The sequence below is a fragment of the Lissotriton vulgaris genome, chromosome 3_1, assembly GCF_964263255.1.
Source record: "Lissotriton vulgaris chromosome 3_1, aLisVul1.2, whole genome shotgun sequence".
NCBI lineage: Eukaryota > Metazoa > Chordata > Amphibia > Caudata > Salamandridae > Lissotriton > Lissotriton vulgaris.
This window is the reverse complement of record NC_141689.1, coordinates 134,297,211-134,316,514: the sequence shown is the minus strand read 5'-3', so window position 1 is coordinate 134,316,514 and position 19,304 is coordinate 134,297,211. Positions and strand designations below refer to the sequence as shown.

At 43.6% G+C, this 19,304-nt stretch overlaps 1 protein-coding gene and 1 pseudogene across 1 annotated transcript in view; both read right to left on the bottom strand.

The window, feature by feature from the left end:
* LOC147726087 (uncharacterized) overlaps positions 1-19,304 on the bottom strand; it is a 163,731-nt gene that overhangs the window by 123,187 nt on the left and 21,240 nt on the right. The window lies entirely within an intron of this gene.
* Positions 12,476-18,878, bottom strand: LOC147726088 (uncharacterized; annotated as a pseudogene).

Here is a 19,304-nt window from a genome sequence, read left to right as displayed (position 1 = left end):
ATTCCCATGTACAGAACTCCCACCATACCTGTGTCATTTGCCAACATCCTTCTGGGGTCTATTTTAATCTTGTTTCTGTGTTTTAGGATATGTTTCTGTTATTATTAATCACGTTCCAACATGTATTCCTAACAATGCTTGTTTAGTTTAATATTTGTTTTTGGCAATGCTTGTTTGGTTTCCTAGTATGAACACTACTGCCAGGGAAATCAAAGTCACGCTTCAGATTAATACATGACAAACGTAGGAACCACGCCCTTGCTGGAGCTATAAATAGCCACACCCTACACGCAACGGTGCTTGGCTTTTTGTTTCTTCATATCAGGACGAAGAAGGACAGCGCTGAGACTCTTGAAGAGAAGAATGCAGAAATCCTCAGGCCGTCTTCAATCAAGCAGATCTCACAAGGAAGAGAACGCTAAGGGACATATTTAAAAGTGCTCTGAATTTGAAAGCGCATGTGAAGTCATCTCCGTGTTGTTTAAAGAACAAGCTTTGCATTGGACATGCTTGAGATTTTACAGTGTCAGGAGTTGGAATGCATGTGCGCGAGGCTATTTAAAAGGAAATTAACACGAGGCACTCGAAACTTTCAAGGCTATGACAGGACATAAATCAAGGCCCTAAAAAGACAGATCCTTCAGGAGATTGAAGCGAGTCTCTCCAGTATTGTTAAATGATGCTAAGCTTTTATTGAATAAGAAAATAACCAAACTGAATAACTTTTTATGTGGAATTCAAATGAACACTGTTTGCACATTTCCTTCAAACACAGTTACGATTTCTGTGGAATCCTTGATGAACCTTGACCCCCATGTTTGACAAGTGGCTTGTAATTTAGGTATGTTTCTTATATTAGTAGTGGGTCTTATTTCAGGAATTCAATTAACCCAAGGTCTTTGAAATCATTGCATGTAGTTACTGTGTATGTATATATCCCTTCAACAGTCAATAGTTCTTTAAGAGTTAAAAGCATAATTTGTCAACACAGTCAATTCCAAGAAACATAGGGGAAGATTTATGAGGCCCTTGCGCCTCCTTGCGCCGCAATTGCGTCACTTAATGTGACGCAATGGCGGCGCAAACAATGCGCCCTATTTACAACGTGACGCATCTAGGAGATGCGTCATGTTGGAAAGCCCTGCGCCATGAGGAGGCGTTCCTGCGCAGGGGGGGCGTTCCTGCGCAGGAACGCCTCCTAAAAGTGGCTGAGTGAAATCTATGAGATTTCACTCAGTCACTTTCTACGTCAATTCCTTATGCCTGCTTGAAGCAGGCGTAAGGGTGACGCACCATGCATTGAAGAGGTGGCTCCTGTGCATTGCAGGAGTCATGTCGCACTTGTGACATGACTCCTGCAATGCGCCGCCCGTACGCCGAGAGATGCGTCACGCATCTTCACTAACTTGCACCATGGGTGGCGGAGCAGTGGCGCACTGTGGCGCATGTTCACTGGTGCATCCCTAGGGATGCGACAGTTAACATACATCTGCCCCATAGAGATTTACTGTGCATTAACAGTTATTATTAAGGTAATTCTAGGCGCAGCGTGATTGTCTTTTACTGCTAATTATGTTTTATTGATGTCTAAGCATATTCCGCTTATTGTTTGCAGAAAGAAGATACACACATAACACCTGCTCACAAGAACTCGGATCCTGGCTGGTCCAGGTGGCAGATGATTGCGGTGTCTTCTCTTTTCTCTCTTGTCTTCCCAATCCCCTTCCCTTTTCTGACAATTGCCAAGCCTGCTTTTCCTCCAGTAGCTTTGAGAATTGTTCCAAGAGTATTTGGGATCTAGCATCGTCCCTGCAAATCTTCCTGGACATTCAGGTGAGTGGCTGGAGTCTCATCTGACACATAGCACCTGAGTTACGCTGCACCATCAAAACCTACTTTGAATCCGGCACCTTCCCAGACAATTGGAAACGGGCTAAGTTAAAGCCCCTCCTAAAGAAACCCTTGGCTGACCCGACAGACCTGAAAAACTACCAGCCCGTCTCTCTCCTTCCCTTTGCATCCAAAGTCACTGAAAAATGTGTCAAAATCAAGCTGACTACCTTCATCGAATAGAACATCATTCACGACTCCCCCCAGTCCGGGTTCCACAGTAACTACAGCACCAAAACCACCCTCCTCACTGCCACAGACAACCTCTGCCGGCTACATGACCAGGGCCACACCTTGGCCATCTTCCTGCTGGACCTCTCCGCAGCCTTTGACACCTTCTCCCCTTGTACTCTTGCAGCAAGACTCCACAATGCCAGCTTACAGGGAACCACCCTCGATTGACTTTGCTCCTTTCTCACCGGTAGAACCCAAAGGATCAGGCTCCCACCCTTCCTCTCTGATCCCACAGAGATCAACTGCTGAGTACCCCAAGGATCTTCACTCAGCCCCACACTCTTCAACATCTACAAGCCCCCCCTCACCGCCATGGTCAGACAGCATGGGATCAGTATAGAATCCTATGCCAATGACACCTAGCTCATCCTCTCCCTCACGAAGAATCCGAAGGACACCAGACTGAGTTTCCAGGAAGGAATGAAAGAAGTTGCAGCCTGGATGAGCAACAGTTGCCTAAAGCTCAACTCGGAGAAGACAGAAGTCCTTGCCCTCAGACCCTCCCCCTCTGACTGGGACACCTGGTGGCCCTCGGAAACCCACCCACCCGACAGACCACGCGAGGAACCTCAGCATCATTCTACACTCCTCCCTCACCATGACATGCCATATCAACGTTATCTCCTCCACCTGCTTCAACTCCCTCTGCATCCTCCACAAGACCTTCAAGAGGATCCCCCGAAGTCAGAATTACGATCTCCAATGTACTCATTACCAGCTGATTGGACTATGGAAACACCCTCTACGCCGGTATCAACAAAACCCTGATACAAAAACTCCAGACCATCCAGAACACCACAGCCAGACATGTACTTGGAACCTCACAACATGAGCACATGACCCAGCACCTACGAGACCACCACTGGGCACCCGTCCAGAAGAGGGTGACTTTCAAGCTACTCACTCATGCTTACAAATCCCTCCACAACATCGGACCTAAATACCTCAACAAAAGAGTCTCATTCCACGTCCCCAAAAGAAAACTTAGCTCCGCCGACCTCACCCCAGAAGAGTCCCTTGACATCCACAGAACCAGAGCTGGCAGAAGAGCCTTCTTCTACGTCGTGGCAAAGGCCTGTAATGAGCTTCCAGTCAACATCAGACGCTCCCCTACCTTGCACACCTTCAGGAAGAGCTCCTAGATCTAGCTTTTCGGCTGAGCCAGAGCTGCACCTGCACCTCCCCTCTTTGCCTTGAGACCCTCACAGGTGAGTAGTGTGCTTTAGAATCCCCTGATTGATTGATTGATTGATTGATTGTTTGAAAATAGCTTTTGGATGCTAGTCACTTTAAATTTAAATACTCCATTTTAAACACCAAGCTACCTGCTTTGTGGGCTAGAAGTGGGCATTTTTATTTGGAAAAGGGAGGCCTTCTTTTGGCAATAAGGTCATTTTGCAAGGCCAGGCTGCAGTTTCAAAACTGCAACCGCCAGGCAACAGTGGTAGGGCTGGAGTCATTTTTGTCGTGTCACACTAGTAGATGGCACAGTAGAGCTACACTAAATAGGTGACTTTTAACCTTCCATGCCATGGTTGCATTTTGCTACACCATATTCTATTTTCAAGTCAAAGAATATGTTTATTTAGATCGTAATCTATAAACAAATGCAAAGCACTGATTACTATTTTAAAATATTCCACAGCAATATCACAAAATAGTTACAGGTTAAAATATTCTACAACAATTTATACAATTTTCTCACACTGGGTACATATCATTTAAAAGGGATACTTATAGAATATCACTTCCTTAGTAAAATCCTTACCCCTTATGGGTTAATAAAACCAACCATTTGTCATAGACAAGATATAAATTTGTTCATTCTAAAATTCTAAAATATTATTTCTGACTTGTTAGGAATCTCTGTACTACCTTTATGAACTTCCCTAGAGCAGTTGCAATTTCAATACAAGGCATTTCTGTTAGGAGATCAGTCGCTTGCGCCTGTGTTCTTATACCATATTTAAAAAATATTGGACGCAGCCACATTTTTCGCAGTTCTAAAATGGTTAGACAATCCAACAGAACATGTACTGAATCCCCTTTTGTGCCCCTACACTTAGAGCACCCTTTGGGATCCAACATTTCAGCTTTAATTTCTTTATTTAGTAGCCACAGATTAATCCCTATTCGCATCCTTAGGATCTCCTGTCTGTACCACGGTTTGGTAGGATGTCCAAATAAGGGAACCAGTTTTCCTTTGCCCAAGAGTTCATCATGAACTCTACTGATTTTTTCTTGCCAAGGTATTCTATATCAGATCTTCTAGAGACTTCTTGTCCATTAAACTTTAGGTCTTTTTTTGTACACTCTATCCTTAGCGAATCTCGGCATATGTCCACTTTTATTTCCCCACAGGCCTGTACCACTTTCTTCGTACACATTTTTGCCCATTTTAAGTTACTTAATTGTATCTCTTTTCGACACCATTGTGCAACTTTTAGTCCTTTTTCATTTTCCAAGCATTTCCAAAAGCTGATCACTGCTATTTGTGATTGTACCAGCCAAGCCGTTGTTCCTAATTCTGTTCTTATTGCTTGGACCATTGATGATGGGGGCAGGTATTCAAGGTTGTTCAGGCATTTTTGTTCCTCCAAGTCCCAGACTCCTTTACCGCTCAAATAAAGGATTTCTGCTCCATAGTGTACTTGAGGGGGTATCATTGCACAGAAAGCCTTTAGTAATGGTCGATGAGACATATCCCCATAATCACGATGAAACATTTTTAAACCAGCAATTGATGTATGTGCCTTCGCTTTTTGGGCTTCTAAATGTGTATGCCAGTTTAATGTTTTGTCGAACCACACCCCTAGGTAGCGGTATTCATTAACGGATTTCAATTTAAGATCACCTAAAAACTAATTAAACTTAATTGCTTTCTTTCCAAAGCATAGAATTTTTGTCTTGTCTAAGTTTACAGTTAAAAATTTCTTTACGCAGTATTCGTTAAAAGATTTCAGCTTCCTTCGAAGGCCTATTTCAGTCTGGTCTACTATTACGAGGTCGTCCGCGTATAAAAGACACAACACCTTTTTACCATTCATTCTTAGGCTAGCACTACCCTCCACTTCTAGACAGGCTAGTAAATCCGACAGAAATATGGAGAATAACTGGGGGGCCAGTACGCAGCTCTGTCTCAGGCCATTTTCAATAGGAATTTTTGCAGTTAGTGATCCCTCGGTGTCCCTAATTACTTGAGCCCAATTGCCTTGGTGTAATTCTTTTATTATACTCAACAGGTCTTTTGGAATATTTTTATTAATAAATGTTTCCCAGAGGCAATCCTGATCTACTGAATCGAAGGCAGCACGAAAGTCAACGAAGCAGAAGCAGGGCTTTCTATTCTGTTCCGTTGACTTCCTTGCCATTGCCTATAATGAAAAGCAGTGGTCAATTGTAGAGTGCCCCTCTCTAAATCCTCCCTGTTCAATGGGTACGATTGAGAACTCGTCAACCCATGCATTAGTCTATTTAGCACAAGTTTTGAAAATACCTTTTCCCCTATATCCAGTAGGTTTATCAATCTGTAATTTTGAGGTTCGTCCATACTGCCTTTTTTGTGGATTGGTCTGATTACTGCACCATTCCAATTCAATGGCATTTTACCTTCTGTTAGTATTACTTGAAACAGCTGGGATAGGAATCTTGCCCACCACTTTGTTTGAGACTTTAGTATTATCGCTGGGAGATTATCAGGCCTCCCACCCGGGTTAGATTCAGCTTCTTTATCATATCTTCTACTTGCTGTTCAGTAAAGTCTAATTTAAATTCTTCTAAAATTTCCTGCGAACCTTGGGGCTCTGTGTCTCCTGGGGGTACTCGGGCTCCATACAGTTCCCTTAAGTATTTATCCCAGGCTGTCTCATTTAGGACACATTTCATTTCTCCAGCTGAGGGGGCAGATGCTGCTTTTATCAATTTCCAAAATTGTCTCAGATTCTTAGCCTCAATTCACCCTAGCAGAGTTACCCAGCATTTCTCTTTATATGCCTTTTTGCGTCGAACCATATTTTTGAACTCAGATTTCAATTTAATGAGATCATTTTGCCTCTCTTGGTTGAACTTTTTCCTTTGCCTTCTAGCTTCAATCCTTATCTCCCTTTTTTTAGTCCGTGGAAAACTATTTCAGTCGGCTAGCCCGGGTTGTTGTACCTTTTCTTTTATCCTTTTTTAATTCTATCCTAAGGCACTGGACTACTTGGGCTATCTTCTCCTCGTACCATTCCAAGTCTTTACTCCCGAGATTTACTAATTCAACCTTAAGTTGAAAGGACTTTAACTTTTCCTGTTACTCCTCTGTTAGTCTTGTCGTCGCTCGTTTTGGGTAATCAACTTCTTGTGAGATCACCTTTTCTCTGGGTTCCATCCTTCCCCCATGTACCGACAATTGTAGCCGATTATGGTCGCTACTTTCACTTTGGTGTAAACCTAAATTCCCGCACTAAGGGGAAGTTCCAGGCTAACACGAATACATAGTCAATTGGGCAATTTTGTAAACCTTTTTTAAAGGTATTCTTTGCCGGGCAGTCTGTTTTAAATCTGCCATTTAGGCAGAAAAGACCTCTTTCCCCTAAATAATTAGCCAATTCCAAATCCTGTTTAGAGGGATCACATACTGGGAAGGTAGCATAGTTAATTCCATAAACATCCAACAGTTCTGTATTCCAGCGGTCCGCCTTTATTGGGTGCAGCTTATGGTTAAAATCCCCCATAATTAACAATACATCGGAGGCATACTTTTCTAATAAACAGTCTATATCCTCTTTAAAGTTCCCCATCTCGGTTATATATTCTCCCACAATGTCCTACTGCACGTATACATTCATGACAGTTATCATATCATATTTCTTATCCAGGGTCAGAAGATTTAACCTGCATGCCAATAGCCATTTACATTTCACTTTTAGCAATACTACATTTCTTAATACTTTTGTTGAGATGAGCGTCATAGTTCCCCCCGAAGGGCAGCCAAATCTTTTCCTCTTGGCCAATCGATTTAATTGGTGGTAGCCCTCGAAGCTAGGGGTTTCGTCGCATGCCCAAGTCTCTTGTAGGAAGGCAATTGCTACTTTATTTACTTGTTTCTTTATATGTTCTTGTTTTATCTCATTGCCTAAACCATTTATATTCCATGATAAGAGACTTAGGCTATGCGACACCCCCACCTCCTATTCTTTCTCACTTAAACCGCCAACTTCACCCATTCCATCTAAATATCTCTCCGAGGGATCTCCTAGATAGCTTCCTCGACTCCAGATACCCCACGAGTCCTTCTTTACTGTATTATTTATCACTATATTCACCCGGCTACCCTCTTCTTCATTATCCTTTAGTAGCCTCACCTGTCTCCTCCCAAGACCTGCATGGCACTTTAGGAAATTACTTCCTGATTGTAATTCTCCCCTTAATTCCTTTTCTGGGATCAACCTTACTTCGCCTTGGAATATCTCACTGGCTGCTTTCATAATTGCCATTTTTACCAGGTCAGAGTAAAGTAATAATTGTGTTATTTCCCTACCATTTGTGCTTTCTATAAAGTTCACCTGTCTCAGATCTTTTGAACCGATCACACTCAAACTTATACAATTAGAAAAGGTAGACAGGATTCGTGACCTATTTAAAGGGTTAATTTTCCTCAATTTCTTACCCCTTTGGCCTGCTTGTGCCAGTTCCAGATATACCCATTTATTGTTAACCATCTCAACTCCTTCCTTGGGGGAATCTGTATTTAGCTGTCAGACCTCTACCCTCCCTTGGGGCCCTGCTACTAGCTCATGTGGCTGTGGAGTTGCATCTTGGTTACTATATCTCTGGAGGTTCTGCGATTGGCCATTTAAAGATGGATTTATTCTCTGGTTTACAAATTTAATTTTTGGTACCTTTTCTTTCGGGTCCTTACTACTCTGGGTCTTCTTTTGTGTACTCGGTGCGATTCTTGTGTCCTCTGTTGCCGAGGGTCCTGTGGGTACAAAGGACCGGGCAGAGACATTTAGCTTTCCTTCAACTTCCTTTTTCTTCCTGTTTTCCTTAGTCACTGTTTGCAGGACCTGCTTTTTGCTTGCCCTGCCTTTAGTACGGACCCCTATATTTTTGCATCTCCTTTTTATCAGCATTGGGAGTTTAGATATTTACACATTATCTGGTGCCTCTGCCATCTCACTCCCTATACTTTGATCTATTGTTTGTGGGGTTACTACTGGTCTTAACATGTGAGGCATTTGCCCTTTGATTCCTGCCAACTCCTCTTCAATTTTTTTTTACAAATACCTTTTGGGAATTTAATACACAATTATTCAACATTGATACTTCTAAAATTCCCTGAAGGGTTTTCTGTAACATCAGTAGTAAGTCCATTATAGAGGATGTGGGTGATGCTGACAGGTCCGAATCATGGGGACTATTTCTCCCGGGGATTGCTTGGCTCTCAGTCCTTACAAAGTCCTGCTGCTTTGAGTTGTTTTTCCCATCTCGAATACTTGGTTGGATGAGGCCCCCCAGACAAAGCTAGTCTCATGACTTTCACTTCGCAATTGCCCTTCATTCACCGAAGTTTGTAGGGAAAAAAGCTTTGGGGATGATGAGAGCAGAGGTGCTGCCATTATTAGATTTTGACTCTGGAGGGAGAGGTTTATTAACAAGGGATCCTCTAAAACTTCTTCAATTTCTTCTTCTGGGACTACCCTCTTGTTTTTCTCTGTCTGATGCACCACCTCTGTTTCTATGTTTTTTTACGTTCTCGGACCGCAACTCCTCTTCGGTTTCCAAGTTTATTACAGGTAATTCTGGTAATTTATAATGTTTGCCTACGAAGTCCTATATGGAATTAAAGACTATAGTGTTCTTTTTCGGGATAGATATTGAGGTACACCCCTTTTCGGCTTGCGGGGCTTGTTTGGCTACTCTTTTGTCTTTCCTCACCTTTCGTCGCCCCTTACTATTGTCCTCGGGGGAGACCTGGCTTTCCTGGCTCTCTTACCATGACCTTGATCCCCCAGTAGCTCTCATATCTCAGGGCTATCTTCTGGAGCTTCCTTATATAGTTTTTGCTTCCGTTTTGGGCCCATCGTCCTTTTTACTTGTGTAATGCTGTGGAACGTGGTTCTGGGCTTGTCTCCTGAAGATCTCCCCTGTATATTCTTGCTTTCTGATTTATATGTACTTATCATGGTAGGGGATTACTACTATTGTAATACAGCTTTTACTCACACACTCACTAACCTCTGTTGTGCCAATTGCCCGCCAGCCTGCCTTGCCGATCTTGTGGGAGATTCTCCTTGGTCACTCTTCTTTCCCTAGAGAATGTTGCCTCTCAGGGACTGCCTCCCTTCACCGGCTCCTGCCCCTGGTTGGGGCGTCTCCCCATTGAAACTTGAGCTAAACTGGCTATTTTCAGCTAATTTGTGCCAGGTCTGCCCCTCCTTCACCTTACTGTAACAGGGGCACCACCACAGCGAGGGACCGAGTCTTCCTTCCTGGCGTACAGCTGCAATTGCAGACACTATCAATTCCTGTCCTTCTGTACCCCCCCGCCGAGCCGCCGAGCCACACCCTTTTGGGTCTTGGGGCACGGGGACCCTCGGAGTTGGCCGGTACCGGCTGGTGCAGGTGGGGCCTTTGCTCACTCCAGTGGACTCTAATGAGGCACGGGGATGAGGATGGGTACTATTCCCCTCGCGCTTCATGGTGCCGTTCCCGACTCGCGGCACTTACTCGCGGCACACACGCTCCTCCGTGCTCGACTGCCTGGGCTGGGCATGTCACTGTGCGCGTCGTCTTCTCTCGGCGGCTCTCGGTGCTCTCTCGGCGGCTCTGATCGCAACTCTGTTCTGGCTCTGGTCGGCTCGCGTCGGGGCAGAGTTCTGCCTTAATGAGTGTAAAGAACACAGGGGGCTCTTTTATTGACTTATAGGAAAGTTGAATATTACAATTCGGAGTAAGCCTATTTTGATATGTTTCAGGAGTAAGAGCAAATGCACTGGGCCTGGTTAGCAGTTTCCCAGTGCAAAATGCCATCAGCATCAGTCCACAAAAATCGGGTGTTCACACTAACAATGGCATTTTCCCACTTGCATCTCAGGGGATTCATAATTACTGATGAACCCTATAAGGGATTTTAACTGGGAGTATGGGGTAGGAGAAACTAGAAGTATTGGACACAAATGCCATGGTTTGGAATGCCAGAGGGTTTGATACTACATTTCTATTTATTGCATTTGTAATGCCCCTGAAAGTACCTTCCATTATGTGCATTTAGCTGACTTCACTCGGTGTGCTCCACTTCATATATCCGTTGTTCATGTCTTATTTAGAATGACCCTACATACCATCCCTCTCTGCATGTGGCATTTTGTCTCATCAGTGCACATTAACCAGCGCAGTTGTGGCAATGTAAGCTCTCATGAAACTAACTAGATAAATAATGTTTTGTATAGGGATGAGCATGCCCCCCACAATAGTATGGATGCAGTAAAAAGGCAGATAATGCAGAACACCTCATACCCATTATCTTACGTATAAAGAGCTGAACCAATAGAGATAGCGTTCCAAGGGAGATATTTAATTGCAAGGAGCTAATTTACAAATGTCCCATTACACAGCACAGCATCCAAATTTGCTGTGCTGCATTGTCTGTGAGGGAGAGAGCAGGATAGTGCCATATCTCCTATATATATGGCTCTGGCCGGCTCTCTCCCTCGTGCTGGCACAAGGTCAGACAGCCCTACACCACTGACACACTTCAGCATCATTGTGCAAGGGTGTCAGCATCATTTCTAGGATAGCTTTTGAACTAAAGGAGTGCCCTTCCAGTAGAAACCACTATGCTTAGTCTAACTTTAAAAGGTTTCCTACCTGTATAGGTATGCACTATATTGCTGCACACATGCCATGTGGGAAACATTAGGTGAAATAAAAGCATTGCTCTTTTTTAACACCAGCAGCAAAAGATGCAGTATTGTTTTGGCCCAAAGCCTTGTCTGCTATTGTTAGTAGATAGACATAAAAAACCATAGGTGGTTGACTGGGAACATCCACTTTTGGAATGCTCCTTGATGCAGATTAAAATATGCGTTCCTTCGTCCTGTTCCAGGTTCGTGTTAACTGGATGAGTGGAAACTTAAGGGCAATGGCTAACAGAGAGCTGGTGTTCCATAGGTACAATGATCCATAGATGAGACACTGAGAGCTATACTGTGAGTTGCCTATTAGCGAGGGGGCATTTGTGGCATAATTCCACATATTCTTGCAGAATAGTTGGGTAATGCAGCATGATTACACTACATGGAATTATGTACGTTTTGTCAAACCCTACTTTTGAGGTTCACTGTAACTAGTAGTTTGACTTATTGTTACTGATGACTGATACTTAAGTGTGAATGGAGATATTGTAGCCTTGTTTTGCTTTTTTAGTGTGAGTTTAGTTTTCTTGGAATTTGTTTAAAATTGAGTCTCTGGTGCCTCAAAATAAACAAGCGCTAAATGATTAATCTGAATATTTATGTGGCTACACATGTGCACATAGGAAAACGTACCGACCAAATAAATGGAACTGTAAACTGTATATATATCTTAAGCAGTAAACTTTACTGTGTTACAGATTACAGGGGCGAGAAAAACGAAGCCAATGCATGATTTAGGATACAAAAGAAAGAAATTGGTGTGCATGTGTTAGCTAATTTCTGAACAATAATAACATTCATGTCCATGGGAAGACTCTGGGAAGTCTATGTCATGTTTAGCTCACACCCAAAGTACAATGTGTAACTCCTAACTAACACATTAGATCTGCAGAGGTCTTGATCTGGGACCCATCTACAATGCAGGGACATGTTCTCATGCAGGGGGGTTTTAAATCATGAATTCTTGGAGAAAGCAAGGCATGGAATTCAGAGGTACTTTGAGTTCAAAGGTCAGAATATGGGAGTCTCCAATGAGTCCGAAAAAAAAACAGCAAACAATGCGAATGCATAAAATGTAAAGCACAGGTGGATCTTGCAGCAGTTTAATTGTATGTTCCACACCCTACAGTTCATGGAACAAGATATTTAACAGTGCTTCGATTTCAAAGCAGAGGTATTTGTCATGATCTTGAGTTCACACACAGAGTTATCTGACATAGCAGTGCACATAAGTGGCCTAGCATTGCCTGATATCTCATGGTTGATACATTTCCAAAGAATGACCTATGAGGCAACATTTCAAACCAATGGGCAGCATGCATCGAGAGCAAAACATGTGATATATTAAATGTAAAGTGCACATAACCAACACCCAATCGAATGGAAACATCTTCCACCCACTGACTGCAATTAATTATTGTCTAAGTAAAGCTTAAGGAGGTAAACTTGAGTTAAACAGAATATGCTGGACCTCTCAGGAAAAGATAGATATTTCTAGAAATCAATTGCGTTTGCCCTGCATTTACATCCTCCTTGATGCATTTCTTTTCGGGTTCTGTGAGGGATGGGATGGCTGCTCCCAGCTGGCATTTGATTTCATTAGCTCTCGCCTCAATACTCATGTCAACCTCTTCTTTATGGGAAATCACCAAGGCTTGGATAGAGTTATGAGCTTCTTCACAACCACTTTGTTGCTTCTCACGCTCAGTCTTGAACTGTGGGTCTGTGGGAGACATTGTGATCAGTCTTCCTAAAGAGCTCACGCGGTCCATCAGGTAGAGTTGGGAAACCTCGCAGTAGATAGAGGAGATCATGTTGACTAATTGGGAAACACTGCTGCATGCAAATGCTCTGTTGGCATCAGTGGAATAGTTGGAAATGTTCTGCACTGATCTGGCATACTGCACTAACCCATTGACATTTTTATCTAAGCAGGATTGGATGAGGTTGGATATCATCTGGAAGAAGAGGATCCTTTTCTCCCACTGCTTTTTAACTCTCCCTAGGCAATCTAGGCCTTTAATGAGCATCTTTTTGGCTACTTCAAATTCAATCTCCTCCAGTGAATAGCTTTTCATTTCAACCAGGATCTTTGTTAGTTCCTTATTTTCTTATTGGACCTTCTCAAAGGCTTCCTTTTACGTTTCCTGAGTATTTATTAATTGAATTGTTGCTTGTTCTACTCGTGTCTGTGCCATTTGTGCTGACAGGGCCTTTAGTTTGGTTTGCATTCGGAGGATTTGGCTTCAAAGGGTTGAGCATTAGTCTCTAGTTTACAATATAACTCAACATTTATTGCCCTGCTAATTAATGAGTTTATCCTTTGAACAATTGCTTGCTGGTTACTCTCATCTGGTGTTTTAGCCAATGCAACTCTTCCCAAGTCTTCACATATTTCAATAACAGATTGCCGAACATTATCCATTTGTGTTTGTGCTTTACACTCAGCTTCTTCCGCTAACTCCCTTTTCAATCTCATTGACAGATCTTTTGGAAAGTTTGTTTTCACTGTATTATCTTTCTCATTATAAACCATCTTCAAGTTAATGTTTTTTCCATTACTGTCTATGACTTTCTGAAGGCCGTCGGTGATAGCTGTCATCTGATTGGACTTGGTGCAGACTGTTTTAGTTGACTGATTGGACTTTACGTCACTTGTGTCAGCAGTACCCACCTTCCCACCAGGAGGAATATCTGTGCCAAGCTTCTTGCTTATCAGTGAATTTGCAGAGGAAGTCAGTGTGTCAAGAATGCCACCCACAAAATTAGCAGCCATGGTTTCCCAGACAGAGGGCACCTTCTTCAGAGCATCCTTGTAGGCATCTGCAGCATCCTTAAGTTGTGTCTCAGTCATCTTCCTGTACTCTTCTGCCATTTTCACAGCATCCTTTGCAGATACTTCTCTAATGGTGAGCTGTTCCAGGGCGACCTTCACATCATCCAACTTCTTCTCGTAGCCCCTCCTGGAGTTCACACAAGCTTCAAGCACCTCCTGGATTAAGAGAATGATGCCTGAGCCCCTGGAAGTCTTGAGAATAGAGCTTAGGAACTATGGGAGCATGGCATTATAGGTGGCAGTGTACTGGAACAGAATTGTGCCTAATTCTTTAAAGTGCTATGAATAAAGTTATAGGATTGAGAGATTTTAAGTGCTAACAACAACAATCTGGAGGGTTATATGCTCAGTTGGAGAGGTGAACACATTAATTCTGACATGTAACCCTAATATATGTAACCTTTATCTCCGGCTGCTCAGGTAATCTCTCTTACAAAACCAGACTTCACATTAGGGCAGCTAGAGCAAGGCCCAGCTTCTGATTTCAAAAGATCCTCATTTGGGATAAAACTAACCATTTCTGTAAATTATGTGGAAGCAAGAAACCAAGGGTGATTGGGAGATACACATATGTCTTTAATATAACATAACTATCTAGATTGATCCATTAAACTTACATGTAATAATGGAGATGGCAGAGTGTGCAATCTTTTCCGGGTAACATACAAGTTTAAAAATGTATTGTATTTGAGAATGAGACTGAATTTAAGTCACGTATGTCTGGGATACACACTGTGAGGTAAACTACATCCACTCACGGTGCACACTACCCAATATGGAGGTTCGCCGGGATCGTCGTGTCATTTTGCACTATGTTATACGATGGTTGGACTTCTAGACACGTAACTCACTCCGTTGACAATTTTTACTGATATACGGTATAAAATAGAATACCGACGTGTTTATCACCCATACCATCATAATAACTTCTGAATATCGCAATGTTGGGGCTCAATCGGGAACCCAACATGGACGCGACCGCAATAAGCATAGCCGCTCTAGTTGATCAGACACGCCACATCAGGACGCATATAACGCCTGCTTGGACCCGATCACGTGTCCAAACAGGAACAGGGCTCGGAGAATAGGACTCGCTGTACGTTTCCGCAGAGCTTCACACAGGTAAGACTGAAAGCACAAAAAGGAATTTATGGACTGATATTCCGTTCCTGGAATTAATTAGGAATTTGACGCCCTTGTGATTTGCTGTTATTTCAGCCTGGGGTCTTCGTCGTTTGGGAACCACAACCGGAACCAAAACGTAAATTGATATAATCGAATAGGTAAGCTTGCACGAACTGTTACCCCTGGCACGAATTTGCTATTGTCAGTATAGATGAGGAATATTCTTATCGTAGCTCCTATTTCTTTCAGAACAGCACTCTGTTCGATGATAAGATAAGACTTAATCACAAGATTTTGTGACCTCCGAGCCTCTTAGACACTGCGATACCACGAATATGTAAGTGTTTCTTAAATGACATACACCTGTTGGTTAAGGATATTAGAGATGTGTTGTAAGGAATGGAGCTGGGTCATTTATAATCAAGGAATACGAGTGTTCACAAGTACATAGGTCAGTCAACGAGCAGTTACGATGTTTCTTCTTTTTATTGGCACAATCTGAAAATAGATATTGACATTTGGATATATATTTGAGAGGACCTCTGGAGATAGTTTTTGATAAGAGAGTACCACGTATATTTGGTGACACATATTATTTGGTGTAGTTACAGAATCAAGGATTGTAACCCTCGTCGCATACACTCATACCGAGTGCCATCGGTCACGGGCCCGGCTGGGTCAGAATTATCACCAGCTGAGCGGTGAGCCTCCATTCATTTTTGGCGGACAGCCTCACTATGGTTATTTTCTTGCCTTATCGTCACTTTGAGGACAATTAGTGATGAGATTTTTTCCATTTTCTTCCTTTTATTGTCTTATCTAAATATACAGACCTCCTGACGTTTACACGACCAAGAGCAGACTCTAGGTATGTCTTCATTTTGTACATTTTTTCACTGTACATCACCTACTAAGCATGAAGGATGAATGAGTCGCACACGGATAGTACACCTTTTCCGCTGTGGCGATTAGGACGTTTTATTTTTCTTCGCCTCGGGAACAGTATTCAGGTCCCTTCACAAGCCATCACAAACTCACTACTCATGAGCACGTCCATTTATAATACCGGTATTGGACACCCTTTTCGACACGGATGTATTGTGGTGGCACAAAAGAGAATTAAGGCGAATCACTGTACATTCACTGCAGTAGGAAGCTAATAATGTTTGTACAGACCACATACCATGGTCTTATTGTGTTAACTGTATTCATACAAGACACATGCTCGATGCTACTTATTTGTTTGTTTCAGCCCTGAGGAATCGCGAGTGCGATGAAACACGTGTCGGCTGGCTGTATACTTCATTAAAGACGCCAAGATTCACTCTTCTGCTGGAGTTCTGTCTAAAGACTTCTGTCATTTTGTGTTGAATTTGTTGTGACATTGTTACTTAACAACCTATATACTACAATTAGAGTGCATCGGCAATCCATTTATTTAGAAATGCACACATGTTCACCTCAGTCATACCCGGGAACCTGCAAAGGGGCCCAGGTCATCTAGTTAAAAGATTTGTGAACTTAAGACAGTAAACATTCTATCCATATGCAAAGGTGTAATTCTCTGAGTGTAGATTTACAAGTCTTTTCATGAAGCTAATTAACTATATATTCGGATTATACCAAAATATATGTTAACACAGCACCTAGTGTCATAAGACATGGACATAGTACATATGTGCCTAGTGATACCAGAAATAGACATTCAACATATGTACCAAGTGACACCACACATGGACATACTACCCACTTACCTGGTGATATCAGCCATGGAAATACTACTCATGTACCTGGTGAAATCGTACATGGACATACTACCCATGTAACTAGTGATACCAGACATGGACATACACATATACCTAGTGATACAAGACATGGATATAGTACACATGAACCTGGTGGTACCAGACAGGGTCATAAGATACGTGTACCTGGTGAAATCAGACATGGACACACTACACATGTACCTAGTGATACCAGACATGGATATACTTCACATGCACCTGGTGGTACCAGACATGGACATAAGATAGGTGTACCTGGTGAAATCGGACATGGACATACTACACATTTACTTAGTGATACCAGACATGGACATACACATGTACCTAGTGATACCAGACAGGGACATAGTACACATGCACCTGGTGGTAGCAGACATGGACACACTACAGATTTACCTGGTAATACCAGACATGGGCATAATACAAATGTACCTGGTGATACCAGCCATGGAAATACTACATATGTACCTAGTGACACCAGAAATGGACATTCTACACAAGTACCTAGTGAAACCAGACATGGACATACTGCACATTATTATTATTATTATTATTATTGAATTTTATACCGCGCACGGTTACCCTGAGGCATCCCCGCGCCTATGAAGACCAAGAGCAGACTGCTAATGGAGAACAGGGGAGCTACCATTATTCTGGAAAAAGATACATTTTCAGATGTTTTCGGAATCTGAGAAGGTTTGGTTCAGAGCGCAGCGAGAATGGGAGGGAGTTCCAGGCGCGCGCTGTATGGAAAGAGAAACTCCGGCCCCCTGAGCGGGCTCTCCTGATTCTCTTTGTCTGAAGGAAATGTTTGTTGACAGAGCGTAAGGCTCTTTTGGGCTTAGAGGGACAAATCATGTCCTTCAGAATAGCAGGTCCTTTACCCTGTATGCTCTTGTGGGCAATGCACAGGGCCTTAAAGGTGACTCTCTCTTTGACAGGGAGCCAATGAAGTGCTTTTAAAGCAGGCCTGGCTGACTGTCTGGCCGGAACGTTCCGCAGCAGCCTTGCTGCTACGTTCTGCACTTGTTGCAGGATCTTAAACATTAATTCTGGCGCTCCAAGAAAGAGCGCATTACTGTAGTCCAGGCGTGAGATGATTAAGCCTTGGACTAACAGCTTCCGGGAGAGTTCTGGTAGCAGGGGGAGAACCTTACGGGCCGACCGGAGCATTCCATAGCACACGCCCGCGGTCTTTTTGGCGTGTGCCCTAAAGGACAAATCCGGCTCCAGCCAGACCCCCAGGCTCTTAATCTCCTTTTTAGGCGGGGTGCCCATGCAGTTGGGCCAGCTGCTTGGCGAGAGGGCAAAACTTGACTGGCCCAAGATCATCAGCTCAGTTTTTGATCCGTTCAATTTGAGCGATGACCTGGACATCCAGTCAAACACCTCTCTCAAGCAAGCATGGAACGTCTCAGGCTGTTTCTCCAGCTGTGTAAGACTCACCACTAGCTGGGTGTCATCCGCATAGCTTATGGTCTTAAAGCCAAACGGAGACACCACACCTTCCAAGGGGGCCATATACACGTTAAATAACATGGGGCTCAGGGATGAGCCCTGTGGCACCCCGCAATGAAGTGGGAGAGGAGGGGATTTTGCGTTTCCTTCCCAGACCTCGAAGGTACGCCCCTCCAAAAAAGAGGTCAACCATTCCAGGGCCACTCCTGCTACACCCGACTCAGCTAGACGTTGTATCAGCACCCCATGGTTGACGGTATCGAAGGCCGCACTGAGGTCCAGGAGGATCACTGCCACTGATCCCCCTGCGTCCAAAGTGCTTCTGGCCTCCTCTACCACTGCTAGCAGAGCCGTGTCCGTTCCATGGCCTGGACGAAATCCCGTCTGGGAATCCCTCAACCGGCCATTCTCCTCAAGAAAGTTTGATAACCGATGGTTCGCCAACCTCTCGGCAATCTTACTCACTCCTGGTAATAAGGAGATGGGCCTGAAGTTGGCCAAGTTCTGCGGGTCCAGGCCCGGCTTCTTCAGAAGCGCTTTGACCACCGCACTCTTCCAGTCAGGCGGCACAGTCCCCTGGGTGAACGAGAGATTGATCAAATCGGTCAAGGGCTCTCCTATCGCCAAGGCGGCCTGCTTAAGGTACCGCATCGGACTGGGTCCCGAGGTGAGCCGCTTTTCAGGCTCCCGAGGACCTTCAGCACTTCGCCTGAAGATACAGGACCAAATGACATCAGTCGATTTTCCGACATGCTGAAGTCCTCAGAAGGGGGCGATGTTCCCACCACCGAGGGGAGAGAACTAATAATAATATCAATTTTTTTTTTAAAATAGGTGGCTAATTCCATACATTTTTCCTGTGGTCTCTCGTAGACAGGAATAGGCTCAGGTGGTTTAAGAAGCTCCTTCATCACTAGGAAGGCTTCCCTGGATGAGGACGCAGCGTGATTTACTCTCTCCTCATAGAAGGAGGTCTTAGCAGTACGTATAGCACGTTTGTATATTCTTAGTTCCATGCGATATTTTTCCCTGCTATCTATCTCCGGGCTCCTCCTCCATAGTCTCTCCGTGCGTTTG